General features: G+C 39.2%; 1 long non-coding RNA gene across 1 annotated transcript in view; it reads left to right on the top strand.

Annotated features, from left to right (window-relative positions):
• Positions 1–24,533, top strand: part of LOC148217021 (uncharacterized) — an 81,534-nt gene that overhangs the window by 8,347 nt on the left and 48,654 nt on the right. Inside the window, exon 2 of the long non-coding RNA XR_015795402.1 lies at positions 1,578–1,693. This is a non-coding gene — a long non-coding RNA (uncharacterized LOC148217021). The remainder of the gene's footprint in view (positions 1–1,577; positions 1,694–24,533) is intronic.

The raw sequence follows: 24,533 nt of genomic DNA, 5'->3' as shown, positions 1-24,533 counted from the left end.
TCTTAAAATTAGTTTAATCCTCCTCCCCTTTCTTATATATTAGTTTGTCTGTTGTGACTCAGCATAGCCTGTTCAGAATTCTACAAAAAAAACACATTGGTAGAGTGAAGTGGTGGGTTAAAGACAATGGAAGGAAGGATGGACCCTTGCCATTTATGTCCTGATGTTGCAACGTTCCTACGTTGGTTGCATTGGTGAATTCCAAAATAATGGGGGATTTGGATGTGAAGTGCAGGTTGCAGATTCAGCTTCTCAGTAGTGTCACTCCATTACAATACTAAGGTATCTCCTCTTCTAGTCTGCCTTTTCAAACGGCATTGTACCTTTCTCTGGATTTTTCTTTGCAGAGATTTTGTTGAACACTCTTTGAAGCTGGATGAAGGTTTCAAAGCAGCAGCAGCTCCATGTGTCCCTCTATCCATCTCTGTATATTAAGGATGTATATATCCTTGACTATATCCCTAGCATTTGGCATCCAGCAAAATACCTGAAATTGTGGATTTTTCAGGCATGGGGTTTGGTTGAAAGAATTATACAACACTGGAAGGAAAAATCTACCCATGATTTGCAGCAATAGATTGCTGATATGTGTTGTTTGGCAAGATTGAATTAGTAATTTTGCAACCGTGAGGCAAAAGAAGAAAACACTCAACAACAGGGTTAGTTTCAGAATTCCAGACCTTTTTAAATTTATTGCTATGTTTATTAATGTTATGATTGGCTTTATTTCCTTTGGTAATATATTATACTCAAGGTTTGGGGATTACTTAATCTCTTGTTTCCTAATGACACTATTTTGGCCCAGTCCTGTTGGTACTTATCTCTAGACTCTTAGAATGGTGATGTTCTGTTTTTCAGAACAAAACAGAAACACAGATTACAGAAATAATCATTATTACCATAAGGCTGTTACAGGATAAACATTAATTATTCTTGGTGTCGTCTTCCAGTGCCTTATGCTATCCTTGCTTCAATATCTAGAACTAGCACTGTCATATAGATATCTTAGTAGCTTCTATAATCTTTGGCTTCTTGTTCTTAAGCAAACAGACATTATGTAATTGTGCTTTGTACGATGATGCCTTGGGAAAAGAGTTTGCAGTAGAGTAGCAACGTGCCCATATATGACTTTGTTCCATTAATTTTACAGATGTACAGAATAAGGTAATAGAGATATACATTTTTGAAGGGGAAATAAATGCAAAATTGAGTCACACAGTCCCATAAAACCAGGGTGAATTATAAAGCTGATTCTGTATTTATACGTAGTCAAAACATGCCTAAAACATACTTACACTCATGTACTCAAAATTGGAAATTAAAAGTAGGTGAGAGAATAGTGATTGTTTTCATCAGTTATAATAAAAATTGATGTTCTAAAAATATATTTCTCTCAAGAATCCTAAGAAAGAAAGGAAAGAATAAAAACAATTTGTTTAGTTTTTCTATGGCCTAACAATATTTCAGAATAGCAGTTATCTGAGGTATAGAGCCTTATAAAAGGGATCACTACGAATGAAATAAGAATATATCCTTGTTAAATCATTTCCATCTGTCCTGTATTCTGTTTCCCACAGTTACAAGCCAGAAGCTCCTGAGAAATCCACCAAGACAGCAAACATTCTCCAAGAATTGTCTGTCTTCCAACAGCTGATCTTTGGTGGCCATCTGGAACATGGGAGAAAATATTGAAGTAAGGCGATCGATCTCCTGTTCATGGTTCCAATCATCCAACTGTGCCTACCTCTAATGTGCCCCATTCTGTTCAGTCTCACCCAGTTTTCTGCTAATTCTGCCAACATTAAGGACTGTTCTGTGGCCAGAGCCTTTTTTCTCTAATAATTTTGCATTTCTACAAACCAAGTCTGTTAAAATCTTGTCTTGTGAATGGATGGTATCATTTTGTTCAAATAACAATCAGCATTTGGAGACTTGAGTTTGTTATGAATGCTTGACATGGACCATGGATTTGTCTAGCATTCTTTTAAGACCATATAATGTGTTGCCCATCATTTTATCCTGCACCAATTCATTTTGGACATTAAAGTAAACATGGGGAGGAATATACCAGATTTTTCTTCTCTTTCATTTCAAGGAGGTTGTGCAGGAAAATGTCTTTTTCTATGCCCTTGGTTTATGGAGAAATCACATTCAGCTGGCATTCATTTTTCAAACAGAAAAATAACCCAGGACTCATGAAACATATTACTCACAGTAAATTATTCATTTGATAATGTTACTATGGTTACAGCTGTGTTGCATACTTTCACATTATTTATTATCATTATTACTTTTCATTCATTATGGCTTCACTGTAAGTGGTGCTTTGCTTTTCAAATCTTGCCTTTTTTTAGATTCATGAGCATATCAGTATAGATTTAATATTCAGTACAGATCTCAAAATGACATCAGTGTTGGCACTGTGTTAGTGCCGAACTAGCCTTTCATATGGAAGAGCCAACCAACATTTCTTCACTGCCTTTGATTCCCATTCCGATAGCTACCAAGAAGCCAAACTAATGAAAGCTCCATAAAACATACTGACCACCCTTATTTTGCCACCTATTGCTGACGTATATTACCATTAATAATAAAAAAATAAGATTCTTGCAAGTGGAATTTCTGCCACCTCTGTATAATAAATGTGTTTTCTTGGTGTATTGATTGGTGTGTATTTAAAAAAAATATTTGTAAAGTCCATTCTGAGATTGCAGCACAGATTTCTCCAGTTAATTCCCATTTCTTTCATTATGTATTTTTGTAACTGAAGAATGGACTTTCTTTGGTTGATTAGTTAGCTTAATCTCCAATAATAAAAGACTGTTGGGCCAGATATAATACAGCAGAGAAAACTAACACAAAATACATAAAGCAACAGCCTCTTCATCTGTCCCACAGAACAGCATAGCATTAATACTCTGGTTATTTTCAAATTGTTCTTTGGAAAATAAGGACACTGGAAAATGTAGAAAATGGTTTTAGCAGAGATTGGTTTATTGGAAGAACTTTCGTATATATAAGTACTTAAGTTCAATAACAGGTAAATTGACTCTAAAATGAGTTTAGCAGTATTTAACAGCCCCCCACCTCCCCAAGTCCTTTGTTTTTAATGTTTTCTAGAAAAAAGAGGAATTGTCCTCCAGCTGAAGAAAATTTAGATTTTGTCAAAAGTTGTCACTGTTGTTTCCAAAATCTGAGAAAAGCTATTTGACCAAAAACGAGAATGGAAAATGAGTATTGGGGATCTTAGACAATGAACCCTATTTTGTACTATGTTCCATTCAGTTTTATTGATCTTTAAAATAAATGTGCAAGATGGATAATTGAATATCATATCTTCCTTAAACTATGAGCCAGGATTGCTATCAATATTTCTGCATCAGCATTGAACAAGATCATTTGATGATTTAGCTCATGCAGTCAGCGGGATCCTTACCAGCTTCAAAATCAGTTGTAAAAACCTCACTGAAGGAGGTTAGGAAAATCTTAAAAACAAACAAACAAACAAACACTGATTTAAAAGCCTGTTAGGTGGAAGGGGAGTCTGTTAAAGACAGCCAGTTGGGTGTAGTAAGTAAGGCCCCAGGCTAGAAACCGGGAGACGGTGAGTTCTAGTCCTGCCTTGGGAACAAAGGCAGATGGGTGACCTTGGGCCAGTCCCTCTCAGCCCTAGGAAGCAGTCAGTGGCAAACCACTTCCAAAAAACCTTGCCAAGAAAACTGCAGGGACTTGTCCAGGTAGTCACCAGGAGTCAACACTGACTTGAAGGCAGTAATAATAATATAATAGAAGGTTACAAAAACAATAAACAAAAGTAGGGCAACGCCAGTGAGGCGAGTGTGGCATATCTCACTGACCCACCTGCCCCCATCACCTAGCACCTTCTCTTCTGTCCCCACAACACTGCTGCAGCTGCCATGACTATCCCAGGATGGCGTATCCCACCAGCTGATCCACTCCTGATCTGCCCTGCTGCTGCTGCTGCTGCTGCTGCTAATGTTCCAGCCTAGCATATTCCACGGCCAGCTTGTCTCTGATCTTTCAGGTGGCCCTAAATTGCCCTTACCTCCTTCTGTTGTGGTTGTTGTGCCAGCACAGCATAAACAAGTTCCCTGTACATTAAATCCAAGTTCTGCTTAAACCATAGTCTGTAAAATTGAGGGTGTGCTCTATTAAAAAATGGACTGATTTCCTCCTTGGTTCCATCTGACTCAGTATTATAATATCAAGAGTAAAACTAAACAAAACGTTCTTTTATTCATTCTGAACCATTATATATTTTACTCTGGGTAACTTTAATAGTAGAAATAATATTTTATTGTTGCAATTGTTTCAGCTAAGTAGCTAGTAATGTCTTTCACTTTGCTTTATATAGTTCAATGAATATTCTATGTCAAGTGCATAAAGGGAATCACATTTTGTTTAACGCTCATAAAAACTTTATATAATTCTGGCGTAGATTCTCTTGCATATGTGCTCAAAAGTTCCTTAATTTTTTTCTCCCCATATTTTCTTGTTAACTTTTAACTTTTCAATTTTTTCTTTTCTGTGAGGCAATGATACTCCTACATATATATGCCTTAAGTGCATCTTAAACAATCGTTACATTCAGAGAATATTAATTTATGAGGGGGGGGGAACCCTTTAAACTCGTGCTGCATGTTTTATAAAAAGTGGAGTTTTAAATAAAGTTATATTTAAATACCATCCAGAAAAAATGGGGCAACATTTCTTGTAACTGACAATGTTACAGAGGAAATAATATAGCTATCATGCCTATATTACATTTATTAATACAGTCACCTAAGGATTGTGATACCAGAAAATAATCTAGTGGAGAACTATTCTAATGTGGAACTGGAAAAAAATCTTGTGAAGGATTTAAAAGTTGCCATATATCCACCAAATTAAATCCAACATAAAAGCTTGAAATAATTTCCATGTGCAAGTATTAGCTTTGGATGGAGTAGAGTTTCAATCTAATGGACTAAAATGTGATTAAAATCTTCAGCCATAATTATCTGATTCACAGCAAAGTAAAAAGATATTTAAAATAATATTTATTTATTATTTAGTAATTTGCATTTAATTACCACTAGTTCTAAAAAAATTCCCTGCTAGATTATTTATTAACAGAACTACCACAAATCCTGAACACTTGTAAATCAAAATTACTACACCTCTATCTGACTTTGATTTTCTTCTTAGCTATATTTTACCAACCCATTCCCTAGATATGAAATCATTTTTTTGTCGAAGAATCTGAGTTTCTTGGAAAAACAAGCAAACGAACTTCAGCGATTAAGTTGTCCAATTTGGTAAATATATACCTCCTCTTGTAGGAACATCTAAGGCCTTTTACATTTCACAAAAATAATAGAAACATCATACTAGATTAATTGTATACATAGACTAATTATCTATTACTTGCATTTATATGCCATACACATACACATGTAGTTCCCCACTCCCACCCCAAGAATATATAGTTCAAATATAGGGAAAAAAACATTTAAAAAAAATCAAAGCTGCACTAGGACTTTGAGGCAGGGCATTACACTACAGGATCTCCACCCTCAAGGCAGTTCAGTCTATCATCTCCTAAAACGTATAAACTTTTAAAAACTGCTGTTCCTTAATTCAATTGATCCCACAACAAAGATCTTCTCAGAGCAGCTGTATCATAACATTTTTCAGGCTAGTATCAGGGATAAATGAAGAATCACTGAAAAAAGAAGAAAATACTGTAGTCTCCATATGGGCTTCAATAAGCAATGTCTGATTCTGAACTGTGGAGGAAGTTCTGGAAAAATTATTATCTTTTTTGTTTTCCATTCAAGAGTTCACATTTGCTATCACAGACATAGAATTTGGTCCCATACTGTAGATCTCAGGATTCTCACACAAAGGTTTTGGGTTCTTGAGCTGAATGAAAAAAGAAATCCACATGATAAGCAGCTTACATTTCAAGTTTATACTTTGGCTGCAGGGATAAAATTTCATGTATACATTTTTTCCATGAGATCTGGTATTGGTTGATCTTGCTCAGCAGGGTAAGGTAATCTTTCTGAAGATCTGTTTTACTTTCAAACATTTCCTACTTTTATTGCAAGTTGTTCATCAGAATTTCCAAGCTGAGGCATTGTTGCTTCATGTGAATCAGCTGTCATGCTTTTCAGCTCCACTGTTTGCTGATTTATTTTTATCTAAAATACCAAATCTCTGATTCAAATCCTTAAGTTTCTGATTGAAGTTATCTACTAAGATTGTTATTTCCATAAATTGATCTGCATAAATTCAGTCATTCTACAAAGTTTGTGTATCATGAGAAAGACATTTTATAGTGGTGAGAAGCTGAGTTGGGTTTTCCCTTTGTAAAAAAATTGGGTTAGACCTCACCAATACATGCTGATCTGATACCAGATCAACATGCTGCTTTTCCTCAAATGGGGGAAGAGACTTTTGTTTTCACTGTCTTCTCAATTTTGGACCCATAATAATCAAATATAAGACACCACTGGCTACCAATTTAACCAAAAACTAGTTTTCCAGTTAGGCACTCAAAAGATAAAGAGATTACTGCTTAACTTATGAAGAAGCCTAAGTTATATTTCAGCATGTTGCTACGTCAACTTGAGGTCAATAGTTGTCTAATCTGGGTAACACTACAATTAATTGTTGCAAATAAGTGATTTAATGATAAATGAAGGCTTGATTTATTGAGATCTCAAGTAGTTTATTCTTCAGTTAAATTCAAATATGAAGACATCTACAGTTACAGACACAATTCCTTTCCCCATTTAGTAATCTTTCCCCCAGTGCTTTGAGGAATGCACCCAGGCAATGGATGTGATTGGAATAGGGAGTGTGAATTATTGAGTACTATTGCCAAAAAATATACAAACAGCTGTGGGGAAGTATATGCCATAGGACCACATCCTCCACTTGCTCTTTTGAAAGAAAAGTTTGGAGGGAGGTAGTATGTATGGTTGGGACATCTTTAGATGGTAGTGCCCAGTGCTTCACTCTTTCCTGGAGGATAGTCAGATGTGGAGAACATATTCTTGGGGGCTGCTTTCCAAAGGTGCATGGGACACTTCTTGTCAGGCACTGCAGTTCTTAAACCCCAATAAAAAGAAACATTCTCCAGAGACTCAGCAAGTCCAACTCCTTCAGGAAAAAGGGAAATGCGACACAGAAAATTATACCTGTAAGAGAAAACAGAAGGAAAGATACATTGTCATGCAATGATACATAATAACATGTAGGAAACACATTTACTTCACTTTGTCTGGATACTTCTTAAAAAATTCTTTAACGAGTTTAAATGGTTTTAAATGTCTTTCATCCACCCACTCATAATATGATTTAGGGAAATGTTTCCATTGCACCAAGAATTGTAACTTTCCCTTTCGTCTCCTAGAGTCTAGGATTTCTTGGACTTCAAAGTGTTGTTCTCCCTCAACAATAATTGGTGTCGGCACTGAGGGATAGGGGTGCCACCTAGTGGATTCCTTGAAAGGTTTTAAAAGATTACAGTGAAATACCAGGTGGATTTTTCTGTAAGTTTTAGGCAAAGTCAGTCTGAATGAAACAGGTCCAATTATTTTCTCAATAGGAAATGGTCAAATAAACTTAGGTCCCAGTTTTTTACATGGTTGGGTAGTTTCCAAATGTTTTGTCGACAGCCAAACTTTATCTCCCGCCTTCCAGGGTTTTTCTGGTGATCATTTCCGGTCAGCATATTTTTTATATTCAGTCCAAACTTCAGAGGGATGGTGTGCTCCTTCCAAACTTCAGAGGGATGGCGTGCTCCTTCTAACAGATGGCACCAAGTGAGCAGAGCCCAACGTACTGCAAACACCTCTTTTTCCCAAACTAACCAGCGCTGTTCTGTTACAGTGAACTGTTAGGCACTGCAGCTCTTAAACCCCAATAAAAAAAAGCATTCTCCAGAGACTCAGCAAGTCCAAAAGAAAGTCAGTTTATTGATGATTAACATACAGTCCTCAGTAGGGATTTGCCGAAACTGAAAAGCCCGTGCAAAGCAATGCTTTCTTAACCCTTCTAATTGCCCCCCCTTTTCGCCTCATTCTTTCTGGCGCCTTTCTCTGCTCTCACGCCAGTACGACCTTGGCATTCCTGAAGACTAGATAAGGCGAAGCCATCTGCACTAACCGTTATGCACTTAACTGGTATTACCCTCTCCCCAGTATAACTATGGCAGAACTGAGCAAGCTAGCAATTACAATTAATCAATGGAGTTAATTGCGAGGTTCTGACACTTCTGCCTTCCTTCTCTGCTTCTAATAAAGGGAATCCAGCAGGGAGAAATGGGCCTTTAATTTGGCTTGCTTGATTAAAGCTCTTAGGGCCTAGTTGCCAAACAACTCTCCATTTTTCCTCCCAATTTTGAGAAGGATCTTGGATGCAATCTACTTTTGTAGCTTCAGAGCAAAGAGAAGTCTAGCTGCTCATGATCTTGGCAGTGCCATGCTTTTGTTGCAATTAGTACATTTACTGAAACTTGAGCATAAAGTTATTACGGATCACTAAGCATCTGATTGTGATCTGTTGTATAAATGTATGAATATTTTGAACATCCACATTTCATATTTTCCCCCCACATTTTGCTATGGCCTTAGCTGAATAAGATCATTTGGGGGTAGAGAACAATTTTATGTTGTGTATCATGAAGGTATTATAAGATCATGATGAGTAATTGGTAGAATTTGTGTATTTTATAGTTGAAAAAACTTCTGCAGACTCTTATAAATGAGGTAATTTGTCACTGAGTAATACTTGCCCATATAAATGGTACTATTAATGATGGTTAATAACAGTTGGCTGAAGGGAATATGATCCTTGGTAAATCCATACATTAATTTTATGGATGAACACTTAAATTACAAATACACTTATTGTATATTCCTAGGGATCTTCAGTATGACTTTTCCACTTTTACATAGAAAAATGTAAAACTAAGGAGCCATTAGAATACTTGGTATTGCTGTGGTGAATTTTAGAGAGGAAGCCATATTTATAGATGGAGTTCTATTAACTCTAAGTGTGTGTGTGTGTATGTGTGTTTCTTATTTAGGGAAAGAGTTTGGCAGAACTGTTTGAAGCCATACACTGCTCGGGGCCTGTTGGAAAACTGAATCACCATTTTTCCATTTTATGAGGCTAAAACTTTCACAGCCTTGTTCAAGGGTCATTTCATAATGGCTGGATATAAGGCACTTCAAATGTTTCCATCATGCAGTGATTAAAATAACAAAGGAAGAAACTTTTAGTTTAAAAGGAATAACAAAGAGAATCAGGTAGAGAAAGAAATAAGGAACTTGAATGAAGGATGGAGTCAGTTCCACAGAATAACCATCATATTTACATATTTATATTCACAATATAAAATAAATACGGTCCTTATGTGGGCCTATCTGCTATGGGTAAGACTTGGGGAATGAATGAGATTGTGGAGAGAAACAATTGCTGCTTGGATTGCTCCTTTGAAATGTTTCATCCCTCAAGGCTATTGCCAAGTTTTTAGTTATAGCTAAGCAGCTTGTAGAAGTTGGTTGATATCTCCTTTTTATTATGAATTGTTTATTATGAATTGAGGCCTAGTTTGCCATTTATTTTTTAAGTTCTGTCTTTGATGCATTTTGGTGGTCTGGGACTGTAAATAATAGTAAAGTAAAATAATAATAATGGTGATAATGATAATGCCTGGAAGCAAGAACAGGTGGGACCACAAAACAGACTAAGTAATAGAAAATGAAGAAGCTCAAGTGCTCTGGGACTTTAGAATTCAAACAGACAAGCACCTGCCACACAACACCCCAGACTTAACAATTGTTGATAAGAAAGACAAAAAAGTCTGCAGATCTTGAAGAAATACGTCTTTATCATTGTATGATGATCTGAAAGGTAAAATCTGTTGGTTCTTTTTGATGAGCTCTATGGCTAACCCACTGGCATCACTTTGAACTTTCCTATGTCAACAATAAGACTCAAAATGAACTGAAGCTGTGAAATAGAAATAATAAAGGAATTTGTTTCCTTCTAGGTGTTGTAGAAACCTCATGGTCTGTTCTTCTGGAAAAGAGTTAGAAGACTTTATTTTCTACCTTGTTGGCTCTGCCTACAAATAGCTGCAACCTGTGATTTGCAATTGGCCAGTTGTGATTTCAAATATTCCTTGGCAGTTCGGGGGGGGGGGGAGGGGGGCTAAAGGACCAAGCTTGTCATCTCAGATTCGGAGGTTTATGGTTTTTGATTTTACATTGAGAGGAAAAATTGTAAGAATTAAGAATGGAAACATAAGAATGTATAACAAGTAACCCCCTATTTCTTTCAAGGTCTCCTGCCCAAGGTAAATGTAATTCTGAAACTGAGGCAGTTTCATTTTGTGGAGGCAGTTCAAATCCAAAATCAATGAGTCTGAAATTTTTGTACTCAGGGGCTCCTGTTGTGTCTGTTTGTGACTCCCAAATTGGTATTTAGTCAGAAGATTGGTTACAATACAGGGGATATTTACCTTCCTGTTTTGTATTAGTATTGGTATGAAAAAAGGTAAAGGAGATATTTCAGGGTCCCACTTTTCAGGAAAGATCAGCAGCCCATGGTTTCTCCTGATTTTCCCCTGCTTTCTGTTTTTGACTTGAATTGTTTTCAGTGTCTCTTGTTTCAAGGACTTTCATAATTGATATGCTAATGGAGTGCAGCTGTTGAAGATAATTCTGGAACAGGAAAGATGTGGTGGTGTATATGGGAAGCCCTGAGGGCACATGTGATACCATGAGAGCATTCTGTATCCCCTTAGGGAATCTGAACTGCTTGGCTTCAAGGCCTCTGGGCTGTTCCTTCTCTACTCCTTTGTTTCTCATTCCTAGTTTTCTCCACAAAACTGGTTGATTTATATTCTTGGCTTTTTGATCTTGTGAGGTAACAACAGTAGGTGAGTCAAGGTTTATTGATAGGAAAGAGAGAGCATGCATCTTTGGTTCTTCTTCTTGGAACTCCAGACCTCTGTTGTGTTCCATGTAATGTTGTTCTGCTGTACAAAATCACACTGATAGCTATTTGAAAATGCTGGATGCCCCCAAACAAACCACTAAGAGTCTGTTTTGATTGTAGTGGGTATGAATCAAATAAATAAATAAATCCTGCAAATTATTTGGGCTGAATGGCTGTAGTCTTCAGCTGATACCAAGATGCCATGTGCTTTTTATAGTTTTTATAATTTTAATAATGACTGTTTTATATGTATTTATTGTTTTTTTTAATTGAATGTTGTATGCCACCCAGTCACTTTTCTGTGAGATGGGTGGCTATACAAATATGACTGATAAATAAATAAATAAATAAATAAATAAATAAAATGTTATGTACATAGAGATTTATGGACTAGCAACCCCAAAAAGGAAGAAAGGAACAATCAGAGCATTTCATGTGTCAGATTGCTCATGTAACAGCTTAAGGATACCCTGAGGCATCTAAGTAATTTGTTACTGAAGTTCAAAACCAAGCTTTTTAAATTCATTCTCCTCGTGTGAATATATCTGAAGGTGGGTATAAAACTGCATAAAAACCTTCATTCATGGGTCACTCACAACTCTGTTAAACCTTCTTTGAAATGTACCAGTTAGATACAGTGGTACCTCGGGATACGAACGCCTCTACTAACGAACTTTTCGGGTTACGACCAGCTCCGGCCGCAAAAATTTACCTCGATGTGCGAACTCCACCTCGGGGTTCGGCCATTTTTCCGCCCCTGACACATGGTCTGCGGCCATTTTTCCGCCCCTGACACGTGGTCCGCGGCCATTTTTCCGCCGCGCCACGCCCGGCCATTTTCACGCCCCTGACCCGTGGTCCGCGGACGCCAGAACGGATTAACGGTAATTACATTGAACCTTATGGGAAAATTTGCTTCGGGGTGCGACAAAATTCGGAGGGCGGAACGGATTAACCGGATTTACATTGAACCCTATGGGGAAATTTCCTTCGGGTTACGACCAACTCGGGATACGCCCAGAGTCATGGAACGGATTAAGTTCATATCCCGAGGTACCACTGTATCTGTGGAGTACAATATTTCCAGAAATGCTGGCCGAGAAAGGATTTAAATTTCTCTGAAGGCAAAATTTGGAGTGATTGAACCTTTCTGGTTTCTATTGGCCAAATCACAAGAAGTCTATATAATTTGGACACAAAACCCTGAAGCACTTTAGAGGATGGTGATCATGACCTCACTAAAATTTTATTCCAGATTTTTCACATTTTCCAAAGCATCTAAGAAACAATTTTTTTCAGTGGCTCTGAATATCAGGGTGGAGTTAGATTATAAAATGGTTAGCAAATATCTGTTTGATATGTTGGTCCAAATTATCAGGCAATTTATGCAGGCCCTCTCAGAAAGTTCCCATTATTTTTTGATCAGTAATTCATTGAAGTGTAATATAAAGAGTAGAATGTAGGCATCTTCTAATCTAGAGTTCAGGATAAATCAAGCAATGATTTGTTAATTTATATTATGTTGCAATTTTGAATTCTTCAGGAAGTCCTCATCTTAGTTGCCTCCTCTGATTTCATTGAGTGCTGTTTCACTTAATTTTTCATCTACCTTGACTGATGCACTAGAAGGTCAAATGTGGCTTGGATTATCATGGCTTGGTCAGATAAGAAAGCAGCTTCCTGTGTATCCATAATCCATAGTCACTGTGTGTGGCAAGATAAAGATCGTAATGGGACAGTGATAGATTTCAGTACAGACAAGGATTTAATAATAATAATAATAATAATAACAACAACAACAACAACAACATTAAGCTCTCTAGTAGGTTTCCTTTATCAAAAAATGTACTTTTAAGACCATTTAAAATACAGGTATTTCATTCTATTTCTGCCTTAGTAATACTTTATATCAGAGATGTTCAATATTATTTTTAAATCATTATTATTTAAAGCCTGGTTAGTTAAAAAAACCCAGCAGTGGATGATTAATTGTTCCATTTTCATAACATATAATATCTATTTAGTAAACTGTGCTCTAGGCTCATAAGCTGGTGCTAGAAATGGATTTAATGAGACCAAGCTAAGAAGCCACTTCATGGACTGCTGCTAAAAGGAGCTGTTTCCCTCTCCACATTTTTCCAGCTATGACTGCTGGTGATTATATTGAAGGGGGGTTATAAAATAATTGTCACAAAATATGAACTTTATCCCCCCCCCACACACACACCTTTTAGTGCCTTCTGTATTAGCTAATGAATGGGTAAATCATATGACCAGATTTTTAAAAAAATGATAGGATATGAATTTGTGATGGCAGCTAGCACATTGCATATGTTAGAGAATGATTATAACAAGAAAGTGGCAAAAGATCAAATTATGGTTTGACAATTGTCATGAAATATTAGAAAGTCATCCACCAAAATAAGGACATAAAATAAATCTTTTACCATTTGCTTTCACTTCAAAATAGTTACAAAATAGACTTTGCTGCAGTACAAAAATTAAATGTACATTCAAAAAATGTATATAACGTATAAGATGCATTAATCAAATGTTTGTTTAAAACCCAGTGTGTTAGTGTATAAAAATAAAGTTTACATTAGGGAAACCTGTGTAGGATAAGCACACAGACTAATCAATCATGTATTGGGGCAATTATATTAAAATCTGTAATTGGAAAGTCATATAAATTACATTAAAATACATTGCAGAAAAATGCATAGAAAATCCATATGACGTTATCTTTTAGTTTCATTGATAGGAAGCTTAGATATACATATATCTGAGAGATATATATTATTTTATATATATATAAAATATACATAAGGGGAAAATGCATGGGCAAATCCTATTCTGAGTGAAATTGTAGCTAGGGTTAGGGTTAGGGTTAGGCTTCCTTGTAGTCAGGGCCCAAAACAAATATGTCACCCTGATTTGTAGATGTTCATTAAGTGAAGGGAGTGTGAGAAATCACTTTCTGCTCTAATTTGGGCACTGGGCAAAGTGCATGGGAAATTCCTATTCTGAGTCAAATTGTAGCTAGCATTGGGTAAGTCTTAGGGTTAGGTTTAGGCTTACTTGAAGTCAGGACCCAAAAGGAATAACATGCTTAGTTTCGCAAAGTCCTGTCAAGCAAAGTGCTGCTCAGAAATCACTTTCTGACTTAATTTGGGTGCTGGGCAAAATGCATGGGAAACGCCTATTCGGAGGGAGAATTTCCCTAGGGTCAGGGTTTACGTTAGCATTAGGATTAGGCTTCCTTGAAGTCAGGGCCCAAAACCAATATGACGCTCAGATTCGCGAAGGCTCGTTAAAAAAAGGGCTGATGAGAAATAACTTTCTACCTTAATTTGGGTGCTGGGCAAAATGCAAGGGAAAATCCTATTCTGAGTCAAACTGTAGCTAAGGTTAGGGTTTATGTTAGGCTTAGGGTTAGGCTTCCTTGAAGACAGGGCCAAAAACTGGGATTCAGAGAGGCTCATTAAGCAAAGGGGGGGGGGGTGACAGCTAAACTCTCTGCCTTAATTTGGGTGCTAGAGAAAATGCAGGGAAAAATCCTATTCTGAGGCAAATTGTAGCTAGGGTTAGGGTTAGGGTTAAGGCTAGTTTTCGGCTTCCTCGATGGCCGGGGCCAAAACCAATATGACACTATGTTTCACAGAGGCTCGTTAAAGTGCAGTTGAGTAATAACTTTCTGCCTTATTTTGGGTGCTGGTCAAAATCCATGGGAAAATCCTATTCTGAGTGAAATTGCAGCTATGGTTAGGGTAAGGGTTAGGGTTTGGGTTCGGGTTCAGGTTAGGCTTCCTTGAAGTCAACACCCAAAACAAATATGATGGTCAGATTCACAGTGGTTCGTTAAGCTAAGGGCTGGTGAGAAAAAGCTTTCTGCCTTAGTTTTAGCAAAATACATGGGAAAATCTATTTCTGAGTCAAATTGTAGCTAGGCTTACTTAGGGTTAGGGTTACCACCAAAATAAGGCAGAGAGTGATTTCTGACACTTCCTTTGCTAAACAACCTCTGTGAATCATAGCATCGTATTAGTTTGGGGCCCTGACTTCAAGGAAGCCTAATCATAACCCTACCTCTACTCTAACCCCAGCTACAATTTGATTCAGAATACGATTTTCCCACGCATTTTGCTCAGCACCCTAATTAAAGCAGAAAGTTATTTCTCACCTGCCCTTTTCTCAATGAGCCTGTGCAAATCTCAGCATCATATCAGTTTGGGGCCCTGACTTCAAGGAAGCCCAACCCTATTTCTAACCATAACCCTAGCTACAATTCTCCCCTGGAATAGGATTTTCCTATGCATTATGCCCAGCACACAAATTAAGGCAGAAAGTTGTTTCTCACCCGCCCTTTGCTTAACCACCTCTGCGAATCTGAGTGTCATATTGGTTTTGGGCCCTAACTTCAAGGACACCCAACCCTAACCTTAAAAATAATGCTAGCTACCATTTGGCTCAGAATAGGATTTTGCTGTGCATTTTTCCCAGCACCCAAATTAAGGCAGTAAGTGATTTCTCACAGTTCCTTTGCTAAACTACCTCTGTGAATAAGAACGTCATATTGGTTTTGGCCCTGAGTTCAAGGAAGCCTAATCAAAATTGTAACCCTATCCTACCCTAATTCTACCTACAATTTGAATCAGAATACAATTCATATTTTGGTTTTGGGCCCTGACTTCGAAGAAACACAAACTTAACCTTCACCCAAACATGAGCTACAATTTGACTCAGAACAGGATTTTGCCATGCATTTTGCCCCATACCCAAATTAAGGCAGAAATTTTATTTCTCACACTCCCTTTGCTGAATAAACTCTGTGAATCTGAGCATCTTATTAGTTTTGGGTCCTGACTTCAAGGAAGCCTAACCCAAACTGTAACCCTAGCTACATTTTGCCTCAGAATAGGATTTCCCATGCATTTTGCCCAGCACCCAAAATAAATCAAGAGGTTTAGCTGTCACTGTCCCTTTGCATAATGAGCATCTGCAAATCGTGGCATCATGTTGGTTTTGGGCCCAGACATAAATGAAGCCGAAACCTAACCTTAACCCTAATTTAGAAAAATCAGCCTCAGAATAGGAATTTCTCATGCATTTTGCCCAGCACCAGAACGAAATAAGTCAGAAGGTTTAGCCGTCACTGTCCTTTCCATAATGAGGGACTACGAAGCATCATGTTAATTTTGGGCCCTGACATCAAGGAATCTGAACCCTAACCCTAACCCTAATTTAGGGAAAATATGCCTCACAATAGGAATTTCCCATGCATTTTGCCCAGCACCCGAAATAAATCAGAAGGTTTAGCTGTCACTGTCCTTTTGTATAACTACCGACTGCGAATCGTGGCATCATGTTGGTTTGGGGCCTTCACATCAAGGAAACTGAACCCTAACCCTAACCCTAATTTAGGATAATCAGCCTCTGAATAGGGTTTTCTCACGCATTTTGCCCTGCTCCCAAATTAAGTCAGAAGGTTTAGGTTTTGCTGTCCCTTTGCATTATGACCGTGTGCGAAAATGAGTATCTGGTTCGATTTGGGCCCTGACTCAAGGAAGCTGAACCCTAACCCTAATTTAGGAAATCTGCCTCAGAATAGGGTTTTACAAAGCATTTTGCCCAGCCCCCAAATTAAGTCATAAAGTTTTGGTTTTGCTGTCCCTTTGCATTCCGAACGGGTTTCAAGATAATTATATGGTTGGATTTAGGCCCTGACGTCATGTAAGCTGAACCCTAACCCTAACCCTAATTTAGGAAAATCTGCCTCAGAATAGGGTTTTCCCATGCATTTTGCCCAGTTCCCAAATTAAGTTGGAAAGTTTAGGTTTTGCTGTTCCTTTGCATTAAAAGCGGGTGCGAAGATCAGTATCTGGTGCGATTTGCGTCGGACTCCAAGGAAGCTGAACCCTAACCCTAACCCTAATTTAGGAAAATCTACCTTAGAATACGGTTTTCCCATGAATTTTGACCAGCTCCCAAATTAAGTCAGAAAGTTTAGGTTTTGCTGTTCCTTTGAATTAAGAGTGGGTGCAAAGATGAGTATCTGGTTGGATTTGGGCCCTGACTTCAAGGAAGCTGAACCCTAACCCTAACCCTAATTTAGGAATATCTGCCTCAAAATAGGGTTTTCCCATGAATTTTGGCCAGCTCCCAAATTAAGTCAGAAAGTTTAGGTTTTGCTGTTCCTTTGCATTAAAAGCGGGTTCGAAGATAAGTATCTGGTTCGATTTGCGTCGGACTTCAAGGAATCTGAACCCTAACCCTAACCCTAATTTAGGAAAATCTGCCTTAGAATAGGGTTTTCCCATGAATTTTGGCCAGCTCCCAAATTAAGTCAGAAAGTTTAGGTTTTGCTGTTCCTTGTCATTAACAGAGGGTGCGAAGATAAGTATCTGTTTGGATTTGGGCCCTGACTTTAAGGAAGCTGAACCCTAACCCGAATTTAGGAATATCTGCCTCAGAATAGGGTTTTCCCATGAATTTTGGCCAGCTCCCAAATTAAGTCAGAAAATTTAGGTTTTGCTGTTCTTTTGCATTGAGAGCGGGTGCGAAGATAAGTATTTGGCTGGATTTGGGCCCTGACTTCAAGGTGCTGAACCCTAACCCTAACCCTAATTGAGGAAAATCTGCCTCAGAATAGGGTTTTCCCATGTATTTTGCCCAGCCTGCAAATTAAGTCGTAAAGTATACGTTTTCCTATTTTTTGCATTACGAGCCGGTTTGAAGGTGAGTATCTGGTTGGATTTGGGCCCTGACTTCAAGGAAGCTGAACCCTAACCCTAACCCTAATTTAGGAAAATCTGCCTTAGAATAGGGTTTGCCCATGAATTTTGGCCTCCTCCTAAATTAAGTCAGAAAGTTTAGGTTTTGCTGTTCCTTTGAATTAAGAGTGGGTGTGAAGATGAGTATCTGGTTGGATTTGGGCCCTGACTTCAAGGAAGCTGAACCCTAACCCTAACCCTAATTTAGGAATATCTGCCTCAATATAGGGTTTTCCCATGAATTTTGGCCACCTCCCAAATTAAGTCAGAAAGTTTAGGTTTTGCTGTTCTTTTGCATTACGAGCGGATGCAAACATGAGTGTCTGGTTGGATTTGGCCCCTTATTTCAAGGAAGCTGAACCCTAACCCTAATCCTAATTTAGGAAAATCTGCCTCAGAATAGGGTTTTCCCATTCATTTTGCCCAGTCCCCAAATTAAGTCATAAAGTTTAGGTTTTGCTGTTCCTTTGCATTAAGAGCGGGTGCGAAGATGAGTATCTGGTTGGATTTGGGCCCTGACTTCAAGGAAGCTGAAGGCTAACCCTAACCCTAATGTAGGAAAATCTGCCTCAGAATAGGGTTTTCCCATGCATTTTGCCCATTCCCAAATTAAGTCAGAAAGTTTAGCTTTTGCTCTTCTTTTGCATTCAGATCCGGTGCGAAGATGAGTATCTGGTTGGATTTGGGCCCTGAAATTGAGGAAGCCGAACCATAACCCTAACCCTAATTTAGGAAAATCTGCATCAGAATACGGTTTTCCCATGCATTTTGCCCAGCTCCCAAATTAAGTCAGAAAGTTTAGCTTTTCCTTTTCCTGTCCATTGAGAACGCATGTGAAGATGAGTATCTGGTTGGAATTGGGCCCTGACTTCAAGGAACCTTAACCCTAACCCTAATCCTAATTTAGGAAACCTGCCTCAAAATAGTGTATTCTGAAGCATTTTCCTCAGCCCCCAAATTAAGTCAGAAATTAGGTTTTGCTGTTCCTTTGTATTAAGAGCAGATGCGAAGATGAGTATCTGGCTGGATTTGGGCCCGGACTTCAAGGAAGCTGAACCCTAGCCCTAACCCTAATTTAGGAAAATCTGCCTTAGAATAGGGTTTTCCCATGCATTTTGCCCAGCTCCTAAATTAAGTCAGAAAGTTTAGGTTTTGCTGTTCCTTTGAATTAAGAGTGGGTGTGAAGATGAGTATCTGGTTGGATTTGGGCCCTGACTTCAAGGAAGCTGAACCCTAACCCTAACCCTAATTTAGGAATATCTGCCTCAATATAGGGTTTTCCCATGAATTTTGGCCACCTCCCAAATTAAGTCAGAAAGTTTAGGTTTTGCTGTTCTTTTGCATTACGAGCGGATGCAAACATGAGTGTCTGGTTGGATTTGGCCCCTTATTTCAAGGAAGCTGAACCCTAACCCTAATCCTAATTTAGGAAAATCTGCCTCAGAATAGGGTTTTCCCATTCATTTTGCCCAGTCCCCAAATTAAGTCATAAAGTTTAGGTTTTGCTGTTCCTTTGCATTAAGAGCGGGTGCGAAGATGAGTATCTGGTTGGATTTGGGCCCTGACTTCAAGGAAGCTGAAGGCTAACCCTAACCCTAATGTAGGAAAATCTGCCTCAGAATAGGGTTTTCCCATGCATTTTGCCCATTCCCAAATTAAGTCAGAAAGTTTAGCTTTTGCTCTTCTTTTGCATTCAGATCCGGTGCGAAGATGAGTATCTGGTTGGATTTGGGCCCTGAAATTGAGGAAGCCGAACCCTAACCCTGACCCTAATGTAGGAAAATCTGCCTCAGAATAGGGTTTTCCCATGCATTTTGCCCATTCCCACATTAAGTCAGAAAGTTTAGCTTTTGCTGTTATTTTGCATTCAGATCCAGTGCGAAGATGAGTATCTGGTTGGATTTGGGCCCGGACTTCAAGGAAGCTGAACCCTATCCCTAACCCTAGTTTAGGAAAATCTGCAAAAGAATAGGGTTTTCCCATGAATCTTGCCCAGCTCCCAAATTAAGTAAGAAAGTTTAGGTTTTGCTGTTCCTTGTCATTAAGAGAGGGTACGAAGATAAGTATCTGGTTGGATGTGGGCCCTGTCTTTAAGGAAGCTGAACCCTAACCCTAACCCTAATTTAGGAAAATCTGCCTCGGAATAGGGTTTTCCCATGAATTTTGGCCAGCTCCCAAATTAAGTCAGAAAGTTTAGCTTTTCCTTTTCCTGTGCATTGAGAGCGGGTACGAAGATAAGTATTTGGCTGGATTTGGGCCCTGAAATTGAGGAAGCCGAACCCTAATCCTGACCCTAATGTAGGAAAATCTGCCTCAGAATAGGGTTTTCCCATTCATTTTGCCCAGTCCCCAAATTAAGTCATAAAGTTTAGGTTTTGCTGTTCCTTTGCATTAAGAGCAGGTGCGAAGATGAGTATCTGGTTGGATTTGGGCCCGGACTTCAAGGAAGCTGAACCCTATCCCTAACCCTAGTTTAGGAAAATCTGCAAAAGAATAGGGTTTTCCCATGAATCTTGCCCAGCTCCCAAATTAAGTAAGAAAGTTTAGGTTTTGCTGTTCCTTGTCATTAAGAGAGGGTACGAAGATAAGTATCTGGTTGGATGTGGGCCCTGTCTTTAAGGAAGCTGAACCCTAACCCTAACCCTAATTTAGGAAAATCTGCCTCGGAATAGGGTTTTCCCATGAATTTTGGCCAGCTCCCAAATTAAGTCAGAAAGTTTAGCTTTTCCTTTTCCTGTGCATTGAGAGCGGGTACGAAGATAAGTATTTGCCTGGATTTGGGCCCTGACTTCAAGGTGGTGAACCCTAACCCTAACCCTAATTTAGGAAACCTGCCTCAGAATACTATATTCCGAAGCATTTTACTCAGCCCCGAAATTAAGTCAGAAAGTTTTGGTTTTTCTGTCCCTTTGCATTCCGAACGGGTTTCAAGATAATCATATGGTTGGATTTGGGCCCTGACGTCATGTAAGCTGAACCCTAACCCTAACCCTAATTTAGGAAAATCTGCCTCAGAATTGGGTTTTCCCATGCATTTTGCCCAGCTCCCAAATTAAGTCGGAAAGTTTAGGTTTTGCTGTTCCTTTGCATTAAAAGCGGGTGTGAAGATGAGTATCTGGTTGGATTTGGGCCCTGACTTCAAGGAAACTGAACCCTAACCATAACCCTAATTTAGGAATATCTGCCTCAGAATAGGGTTTTCCCATGAATTTTGGCCAGCTCCCAAGTTACAACAGAAAGTTTAGGTTTTGCTGTTCCTTTGCATTAAGAGCGGGTGAGAAGATGAGTATCTGGCTGGATTTGGGCCCTGACTTCAAGGAAGCTGAACCCTGACCCTAACCCTAATTTAGGAAAATCTGCCTCAGAATAGGGTTTTCCCATGTATTTTGCCCAGCTCTCAAATTAAGTCAGAAAGTTTAGGTTTTGCTGGTCCTTTGCATTAAGAGTGGATGTGAAGATGCGTATCTGGTTTGATAAGGGCCCTGACCTCAAGGAAGCTGTACCCTAACCCTAACCCTAATTTAGGAATATCTGCCTCACAATAGGGGTTTCGCATACATTTTGTCCAGCTCCTAAATTAAGTCAGAAAGTTTAGGTTTTGCTGTTCCTTTGCATTAAGAGCGGGTGCAAAGATAAGTATTTGGCTGGATTTGGGCCCTGACTTCAAGGTGCTGAACCCTAACACTAACCCTAATTGAGGAAAATCTGCCTCAGAATAGGGTTTTCCCATGCATTTTGCCTAGCCTGCAAATTAAGTCGTAAAGTATACATTTTCCTATGTTTTGCATTACGAGCCGGTTTGAAGGTGAGTATCTGGTTGGATTTGGGCCCTGACTTCAAGGAAGCTGAAGGCTAACCCTAACCCTAATGTAGGAAAATATGCCTCAGAATAGGGTTTTCCCATGCATTTTGCCCATTCCCAAATTAAGTCAGAAAGTTTAGCTTTTGCTCTTCTTTTGCATTCAGATCCGGTGCGAAGATGAGTATCTGGTTGGATTTGGGCCCTGAAATTGAGGAAGCCGAACCCTAACCCTGACCCTAATGTAGGAAAATCTGCCTCAGAATAGGGTTTTCCCATGCATTTTGCCCATTCCCACATTAAGTCAGAAAGTTTAGCTTTTGCTGTTATTTTGCATTCAGATCCAGTGCGAAGATGAGTATCTGGTTGGATTTGGGCCCGGACTTCAAGGAAGCTGAACTATCCCTAACCCTAGTTTAGGAAAATCTGCAAAAGAATAGGGTTTTCCCATGAATCTTGCCCAGCTCCCAAATTAAGTAAGAAAGTTTAGGTTTTGCTGTTCCTTGTCATTAAGAGAGGGTACGAAGATAAGTATCTGGTTGGATGTGGGCCCTGTCTTTAAGGAAGCTGAACCCTAACCCTAACCCTAATTTAGGAAAATCTGCCTCGGAATAGGGTTTTCCCATGAATTTTGGCCAGCTCCCAAATTAAGTCAGAAAGTTTAGCTTTTCCTTTTCCTGTGCATTGAGAGCGGGTACGAAGATAAGTATTTGGCTGGATTTGGGCCCTGAAATTGAGGAAGCCGAACCCTAACCCTGACCCTAATGTAGGAAAATCTGCCTCAGAATAGGGTTTTCCCATTCATTTTGCCCAGTCCCCAAATTAAGTCATAAAGTTTAGGTTTTGCTGTTCCTTTGCATTAAGAGCAGGTGCGAAGATGAGTATCTGGTTGGATTTGGGCCCGGACTTCAAGGAAGCTGAACCCTATCCCTAACCCTAGTTTAGGAAAATCTGCAAAAGAATAGGGTTTTCCCATGAATCTTGCCCAGCTCCCAAATTAAGTAAGAAAGTTTAGGTTTTGCTGTTCCTTGTCATTAAGAGAGGGTACGAAGATAAGTATCTGGTTGGATGTGGGCCCTGTCTTTAAGGAAGCTGAACCCTAACCCTAACCCTAATTTAGGAAAATCTGCCTCGGAATAGGGTTTTCCCATGAATTTTGGCCAGCTCCCAAATTAAGTCAGAAAGTTTAGCTTTTCCTTTTCCTGTGCATTGAGAGCGGGTACGAAGATAAGTATTTGCCTGGATTTGGGCCCTGACTTCAAGGTGGTGAACCCTAACCCTAACCCTAATTTAGGAAACCTGCCTCAGAATACTATATTCCGAAGCATTTTACTCAGCCCCGAAATTAAGTCAGAAAGTTTTGGTTTTTCTGTCCCTTTGCATTCCGAACGGGTTTCAAGATAATCATATGGTTGGATTTGGGCCCTGACGTCATGTAAGCTGAACCCTAACCCTAACCCTAATTTAGGAAAATCTGCCTCAGAATTGGGTTTTCCCATGCATTTTGCCCAGCTCCCAAATTAAGTCGGAAAGTTTAGGTTTTGCTGTTCCTTTGCATTAAAAGCGGGTGTGAAGATGAGTATCTGGTTGGATTTGGGCCCTGACTTCAAGGAAACTGAACCCTAACCATAACCCTAATTTAGGAATATCTGCCTCAGAATAGGGTTTTCCCATGAATTTTGGCCAGCTCCCAAGTTACAACAGAAAGTTTAGGTTTTGCTGTTCCTTTGCATTAAGAGCGGGTGAGAAGATGAGTATCTGGCTGGATTTGGGCCCTGACTTCAAGGAAGCTGAACCCTGACCCTAACCCTAATTTAGGAAAATCTGCCTCAGAATAGGGTTTTCCCATGTATTTTGCCCAGCTCTCAAATTAAGTCAGAAAGTTTAGGTTTTGCTGGTCCTTTGCATTAAGAGTGGATGTGAAGATGCGTATCTGGTTTGATAAGGGCCCTGACCTCAAGGAAGCTGTACCCTAACCCTAACCCTAATTTAGGAATATCTGCCTCACAATAGGGGTTTCGCATACATTTTGTCCAGCTCCTAAATTAAGTCAGAAAGTTTAGGTTTTGCTGTTCCTTTGCATTAAGAGCGGGTGCAAAGATAAGTATTTGGCTGGATTTGGGCCCTGACTTCAAGGTGCTGAACCCTAACACTAACCCTAATTGAGGAAAATCTGCCTCAGAATAGGGTTTTCCCATGCATTTTGCCTAGCCTGCAAATTAAGTCGTAAAGTATACATTTTCCTATGTTTTGCATTACGAGCCGGTTTGAAGGTGAGTATCTGGTTGGATTTGGGCCCTGACTTCAAGGAAGCTGAAGGCTAACCCTAACCCTAATGTAGGAAAATATGCCTCAGAATAGGGTTTTCCCATGCATTTTGCCCATTCCCAAATTAAGTCAGAAAGTTTAGCTTTTGCTCTTCTTTTGCATTCAGATCCGGTGCGAAGATGAGTATCTGGTTGGATTTGGGCCCTGAAATTGAGGAAGCCGAACCCTAACCCTGACCCTAATGTAGGAAAATCTGCCTCAGAATAGGGTTTTCCCATGCATTTTGCCCATTCCCACATTAAGTCAGAAAGTTTAGCTTTTGCTGTTATTTTGCATTCAGATCCAGTGCGAAGATGAGTATCTGGTTGGATTTGGGCCCGGACTTCAAGGAAGCTGAACTATCCCTAACCCTAGTTTAGGAAAATCTGCAAAAGAATAGGGTTTTCCCATGAATCTTGCCCAGCTCCCAAATTAAGTAAGAAAGTTTAGGTTTTGCTGTTCCTTGTCATTAAGAGAGGGTACGAAGATAAGTATCTGGTTGGATGTGGGCCCTGTCTTTAAGGAAGCTGAACCCTAACCCTAACCCTAATTTAGGAAAATCTGCCTCGGAATAGGGTTTTCCCATGAATTTTGGCCAGCTCCCAAATTAAGTCAGAAAGTTTAGCTTTTCCTTTTCC

The sequence above is a fragment of the Python bivittatus genome, unplaced genomic scaffold, assembly GCF_059951505.1.
Source record: "Python bivittatus isolate LINGU-HERP-01145 unplaced genomic scaffold, Pbiv_v1 ctg000020_np1212, whole genome shotgun sequence".
Classification (NCBI taxonomy): Eukaryota; Metazoa; Chordata; class Lepidosauria; order Squamata; family Pythonidae; genus Python; species Python bivittatus.
Note: the sequence above shows the minus strand (reverse complement) of the source record. Positions and strands in the feature narration are given on the sequence as shown.